Source organism: Dermacentor albipictus, chromosome 3 (assembly GCF_038994185.2).
Source record: "Dermacentor albipictus isolate Rhodes 1998 colony chromosome 3, USDA_Dalb.pri_finalv2, whole genome shotgun sequence".
Lineage (NCBI taxonomy): Eukaryota > Metazoa > Arthropoda > Arachnida > Ixodida > Ixodidae > Dermacentor > Dermacentor albipictus.
In genome coordinates this window covers 155,241,008-155,248,228 of record NC_091823.1, presented here as the reverse complement: position 1 = coordinate 155,248,228, position 7,221 = coordinate 155,241,008, and the positions used below count along the sequence as shown (strand labels likewise).

Below are 7,221 nucleotides of genomic sequence, written 5' to 3'. Positions count from 1 at the left end.
TTAAGTACCTGTTGCGTCTGCGAAGGCGTCAAGTCGGAGCTGCACCCTTATGAAAATATGAGATGAGTTTCAAAAGAAAGTCTGACGAGTTTGGACATCAAAGCCATTAGACTTTCTGATGAGTTTCTTTGGAATTTTCTGATGTATTCCTAATGTCATTCTATAACATATTGGCCACCGTCTTTCTGTAGAATTCTTGACGAGTGTTTTTCTTGTGAGCATGAAATGTGTTCCTAATGTGCGCTCCAAAGCAGTTTTCTTGTGACTTTCTCACGTCTTCCTAATGAATCTCTAATGAGCTTATACATTAGACTGCTGGTGCTCATATTACTCCTATAACAAAATTGGCCACCACGTGTGGTAACATTTTCTCATGTGTCCCAATGGCAGTCAGACCTTATTTAAGTATGTTACCTGTGCGTGACTGTCTTTGGTGCTTGATATATGCAGCCTGTATGCATGTATGTATGTCCAGCGAAGATGCAGCACTTTTGTCAACATTTACATGGGCCCTACATATGCTGCATGTTAGACATTACTCAAAGAAAGATATTTAACAAAAACATTTATTGGGCATATCAATGCTTCCTTAAATGCAGAAGGAGGTTAAATGGAAGGAAAACACAGTATCAGTCTGGTTACGGATGTGATATTTTCCTTTCATTTAATCTCGCTACTTATCACTGAGGAGAGGCTGTTCTTGAGGTGGAGTGTCGTCATCTTGAAGTAAGTGCACGTGTACCCTGCATGGTAGAAAGCACAGAAAATTAACAAAACTTGGCAATCAACCACAGAAATACACGCTGTATCACTTGCTGCAGAACGATCTGGAGATGTTATAGATAGTTCTGCGAAAAATTTATGTGGGGTCGGTTCACACAAAGTTGTTGAGGAACCACTGTGTGGCCTTTGGGTGGAGCAGTAACTACAGTAAGCAGAAATTGCTCTTGACTGTAAAAACGTGCCACGTGGATCAGCAGTGGCGTGTGTACATTTCGTGAACTACTTCAGCTATATCGGTTTCCACTTGACAAAGGACAGCAGTGTCTGTGGATTGCTAGCGTGAATGAGAAAATCTCACTAATTACTTGGCTTGGAAATGAGCGTAGGAGTGTTTATGCACGGGCAACCCAATGCATCCCAGAGACATCCAAGTGCCAGTCGTTACAGAATATTTGCATCAGCTATGGGCACAGTTCTCATACATTCCAAGCCTACTATGTCATGCATGTGTTGGCCTCCTGAATGACGGCATACATCCAATTCAAGAAATACACCCCACCATGTCTGGTGTTTTTATCATTTAAACCCGAGCGCTGCTTTCAGAGGGAGGGCACAAGTTGAAAAACAAATGCGTAGAAGCATGATGAACAAGCTTCCATAAAAATAATTTAATAAATAAGCATGGTGGTTGCTATCCCACGTCATTATTGAGTATTTCTCTTTGTCATGCAATCATAATGAGCGTTGACTGATACATGTCCCATTTTTGGATGTGGTATTCCTCACTGATTTTGTTGTATCAATCGGTTGCCATAGGCGAACGAAACAGATAAACAATCTCAATCTAGTGCACAGCTTGTCGTGTCAATGCATGGTCAAATGGGACGAGCACACTGGTCCTTTGAGTGAATTATGGTTGTCTCCTAGGCGCATGCTGAGGCACCGGCTAGTCAGCGTGCCCAATGTACATTGGACCAAATATCAGAGATACAAAACAAATTTTGGGTATCTTTAACTAAGCAAGCCTCCAATGCCTGGGTGCCTTTGTCAATTCACTTGTGGATTGCAATGCACATATATTTCCAGCAAAAATAAATTAGGCAGCATATGCACAACAGTCATGTTGTGTGGTCTCCCATCCCTCGCTGCGCAAATTTTGTCCTGAAAGGTTACATGAACTGATTGAATTGAAAATTGAATCGAGAAAGGCAAGGAGGCAAGCGAGGGTTGCTTGGTTAAAGGTGGCACCAAATTTGTCCAGTACGTGTCAGAGGCACTGTACTGTATTCCTTTCACATGTGGTCAAATGTACATAGTGCAGACTGCCTGGTGCCTAAATATGTACCTATGAGATCACCATATTTCACTCAAAGGACCAGTATGCTCGTCCGACTTGGCCACACATATCCGCAATGGGGCTTCAGGCCGGATTAGGATTGTTTATCTGTTTTCACCCATGGATGAAAATTGGCAAGAAAAATCAGTCAGGCACACCACATAAATAACAATAAGTGTCAGGCAGCCCCCATTATCAATGCATGAAGAAAGGCATCCTTTGTAGATTACAAGGGATAGAAATTAGTGTGTGCCGATTCACTTACTTCTTTTTATGCAAACACCATTTATGATGATTTTATGCCTTTGTATTACAACTTCTGCCATCCCTCAAATTAACTGGTGCACAACGAGTGCTATTTTTGTTAGTCCTTCCAACAAGTTAAACAGTTGTTAGCCAAGGTCGTGTTGCGTGGTCTCCCTTCCCTCGCTGCGTAAATGTTGTCCTGAAAAGTTACATGAACTGATTGGCAAATTCAAATAGACACTACAAGTTTTGCCGAGTGGACACAGCTGGTTCTCAGAAATGCACAAAAACAGTGATGGGTATCTGTTGGTATCCTGTAGTGTGTGCAACCTAGCTGTGACATTGCTGCACTAGACACACTAACAACTGCTACAATGCCTACCAGCATAAATAGGGGCAGCTTGCAAAGAAAAGAATACGAAGAAAGTGAGAGAAAAAATAGAAAGCTTACCAGAAAAGACCTCACTACTTAAGTAACTGCAGCACAATTAATACTGGCCTTCCTATTTCATTTCAAGAAATTCGAGTTCATCAAATGTGTATTTGCCAGTGACAGTTATTCTGAGAACAAAACAGACATAATTGTAAATATCAATGTTAAACAATGGTATGCACACTGCGTGCTTAGACCTGTGACATATATGGCACACTACACTTCGAATTCTCACATGGACAAAAACAGCACATGTGTGTATCATAAGCAGAAAGGAAAACAGGAAAATATATGCTACAGCATAAGAAACAGTTCCAAACAAATAAAACCAAAATAAAAATGAAACATACTGCGTAATAGGCAAAAATAAAATGGACTTGCAGACAAGCAATTGATGCGAGAAAAATACTACACGTCAGGACATGCGAGGTGTAGTTTTAACAGAACAAGATTACGTGTGCATAGTGTCTACAAACACAAATAAGCAGCAAGTGGAATAAAGTTGCATAAATATTTAGCCTATTTAGCAAGATTCATTAAGTAATATGTCGATACACTTATCCACTAATGATACCGAAGCCCACTTTTGTGAACACGTACACTTAAAGCATACCTGATATGTCCATCCAGATTACATGCCGTGCTGCTGCAGCCATGGCCACGGGTTATGTGGACACTGTTGTGGGTCACGGCTTCACCACTACAAAGAGAATTCTGTGTTAACTTATAGCTGTGGCAGAATAAGACCATCACATCGTGAACACATGCAAGGAGCATGTAAAAACAGTCACGAAAACAATGCCTGCACTGGTGCAGGGTGGCAACAGAGCACAAAGTCGAAGTCACTGATGAATGTCACGATAACGGGGACCCCTTCAACAAGGCAAAATTTTACACGCAGCAGCAGCGCATTACATGGATGTTTGTTTACATAACGATTCTAGAGTTTCTTTAATGACTTTATGTGACTATCCCTTGTAATGTTTAGTTACGTCAAAGTTATGGCAACACCCCTTCAAAACAAACCTGTAACAGTAGCACGCTGTGATTGCTTACATTTCTTTTCTCCTAATACTACTCCTAAATCGAAAACTTTGTAAGCAGAGATTATCTACAACGTCGAATCATTTATAAGCGAGGAAACGTCATTGCAGTGAGAATCGGTCAAGAGGTAGATGAGTCGTTATTATGCGACATCAGCAGAAATGCGGGAGATCACGCACAAGCGCGCATGATGAACACGATTATTTCCGAACTTAATCTTTCTCATCAGAAGAAAACGCTTATCAAGATTTTCAATTCCGCATTATGGCAATAAATTCGCGCAACTAAACTCTGACACCCAGCAAGCATCGGCATAGGTTTCACTGTTGTCGTGGGAGTTCTCTTTCCTACGTTCGCAAGGCAACCTATGCCCACACCGAGAAGCACGCACAACACGTGTGTAGTTAGCAAGCACGGTTACTCACCTTTTGAATGGCACGACGCGGTCGAAAAGCGCCCTCCAAGTTGCCGATGCTTCGATGTTACTCCCAGCAGACATACCGGTGCATAGTGGAGGAGCAGTGGCACGCTAACAATACGCATTATTTCTTCGCGACATCCACCCAACTTTCCACGACAACCAGAGACAAAGGGAACGCACTCCACGGCATGAACATCGTTGGTCCACATTTGGCTGGGGCGCCACGCACACGGCGAGTTTGCAGCGAGACACAAGCTGTCTGTGGCGCTTATGCGCACGCGAACTAAGTCATATTTAGTTGCAGTAAACACAAAAACACACGATCAAACAAGCACATCGTTGCAGCTCGCACGCCCGACCGACTCGTAAACAGAGCGACAGGCTTATTGGATTGGATTGGATAGGAAACGGGATGGTGGGTGGCGCCACCAACAGGTCGGCTGGGGCCGGCCAATGCCTCGGCTAGCGTCATCTGAGGATTTGTGCGGCTGCCTAATTGCGCATAGCTGTTGCAAGACAAGCAGAACCGCAGATAAGTCTATATTGTAAGCTATAGTTTGGCATAGAAAGAAATTCTATAACGCATTTTCAATTTGAATCGTTTCTGCTATCTGCAGACAGCAAAAGCGTGGCCTTCGAAATCTGAAAATGTTAACCCTATAGAAAGCCGTTGCGGTGACGTTATTCGAACGATTTTCGCTTCGGTTACCTCTCGTAAAACCCGTGAATTACGTATTTCGCTGCTCCCCGTGCTACCTGCGCCGTCACTTCAATTTAAATAACTTCCTGCTGTCGTTAACATCAACTATATGGCCTCAGACATCGTTGACGTGATCTCCGAGGGACACATGTGTGCAGTGCGCGATGTTTTAGTGCCAGTTGCAACAGTGTCAGTAGGAAAGCGTCAAATCTGCTCGTGTGGCGCAGCTTACGCCCCTGTCGTCCGTATCTTGCTTTTGTGTTAGTGCGTTTAATCTGCGCGGGTTGCACTACTGTCGCTCGTGCCTTCTGTGTTGATCGTGCTATCCACGAAGATTCCTCGAAAAACCCACATGTCTCGGTAGCGTGCATTTGTCCTGTGTGGTATATGCCAGAAATGTGCGCTGGCGTACGATGTGCTTTCAACCAAGTACTACAGTGCGTTCCAGGAAATAGACGCTGACGCTTACGTGCAGTTTTTTTTTTCTTTTTTTTTTCTTTTTACCCGTCGTGGTTGGTCAGTGGCTATGGTGTTTCGCTGCTGAGCACGAGGTCGCGGCATCGAATCCCGGCCTCGGCGGCCGCATTTCAAAGGGGGCGACATGCGGAAACACCCGTGTACTTAGATTTAGGTGCACGTTAAAGAACCCCAGGTGGTCGAAATTTCCAGAGTCCTCCACTACGGCGTGCCTCATAATCAGAAAGTGGTTTTCGCACGTAAAACCCCATAATTTTTTACGCGCAGTTTTCCATGTCATGATCATGTCAATCTGCACAATTGTCGGTTTGCCACTTAAAGACTAGTAACACATCCGAGAAATCAAACTGCTCAGAACATGGCATACGCTATAGGATTGCACTGTTTACCAAATGTGATAACGGGGTAACACCATCTTACAGTGCTCTTTAAAAAGGAAAGAAAATGACGTCGTTGTTTTGTGCCTAGCCCTGATATATCGGAAGCGTTTCCTGAGTACTCGGCGCTCACGCTGTGTTATATCGTTTTCATCATTTTTGTCTCTTAGACTGTCCCTAACGATGAATCGGAACCACTTCCACCAAAGGCCAAGGGTCCGAGTGACTTAATTAACTGTATCCTAATTAACGGTTCCTTACTTTACATCGTCATCATTACCACAAATGGTCACGGGTAGGACTCCCACCAATAGTCATGTGTCCGAGTGCTTTCATCAACTATATCTTAATTAACTGTACAATAATTAGCATCGCCTTCATTAACGACAAAATTCGTGGGCACAACTCCTACACAAGATCATGGGTTCGAGTGCTTTCAGTAACTATATATTAATTGAATATGCCTAATTAACATAACCTTTAACAACAAACGCCGTGGGATCCAGTGCCTTAACTGACTATATTAATTAACACTACCTTAATTAACATCGCCTTCATTAACAACAAATGTCGTGGGTTGTCGTGACTTAATTGCTAGATCCTAATTAACTGTGCCTTAATTAGCACCATCTTCATTAACAAAGGCCGTGGGTGCAAGTGCCTCAAATAACTGTATCATAACTGCGCCTTAATTAACACCACCTTCATTAACACATAAGATCGTGGGCTCGAGGGTGTTAATTGCCTATATCTTAATTAACGTTACCTCAAATAATATCGCCTTCATTAACAACAATGGTCGTGGGTGCGATTCCACACAAGGTAATGTGTTCGAGTGACTTAATTCCTAGATCGTAATTAACTGTACCTTAATTAGCATCGTCATCATTAACAAAGGTCGTGGGTTCGAGTGCCTCAAATAACTGCATCTTAACTGCGCGTTAATTAACAGCGCCTTCATAATCACCAAGGGTCGTGGATACGAGTGTCTTAATTAACAACATAATAATCAGCTGCGCCTTAATTAACATATTAATTACCAGGCTTCTACTTCCACTAAGAGTCGTACGTGCGTTCGAGTGCATTAATTAACCATATCTTCAATAACATTCTTAATTAACGATGCCTTAATCAACACCAAAGGTCGTGGGTTCGTAGCCTTAATTGCCGCCAAAGGTAGGTTAGTTCGACTCCCATGAAAGGTTGAGAGTTTGTAACCTCTTTGTACATCGAGTGCTCACGCCGACAATGCCGGATTTTGCGGCTCATGAGCCATTTAATGCTATCGCATTACAAAGAATTTTTCGCGACTTGGCATCGTACACATTCATATATGATGTACTTTGACATTAGCAATAACACAAAAAAAGCTGTACACTCCTCTCATCAGAAATCCTAAGGTGCATTGTCATTTGAGTCTCTGATGTACTTGTGATGCGAAAAAACATTAGACGATGCATTCCT

The 7,221-nt window shown here is 42.8% G+C and overlaps 1 long non-coding RNA gene across 1 annotated transcript; it reads right to left on the bottom strand.

The window, feature by feature from the left end:
• Positions 1-554: 554 nt before the first annotated feature.
• On the bottom strand, positions 555-4,391 carry LOC139056998 (uncharacterized). The gene is made up of 3 exons (XR_011512508.1): positions 4,208-4,391; positions 3,352-3,438; positions 555-743 (listed from the first exon to the last, which is right to left on the bottom strand). It is a non-coding gene; the product is annotated as an uncharacterized lncRNA (long non-coding RNA).
• Positions 4,392-7,221: the final 2,830 nt, after the last annotated feature.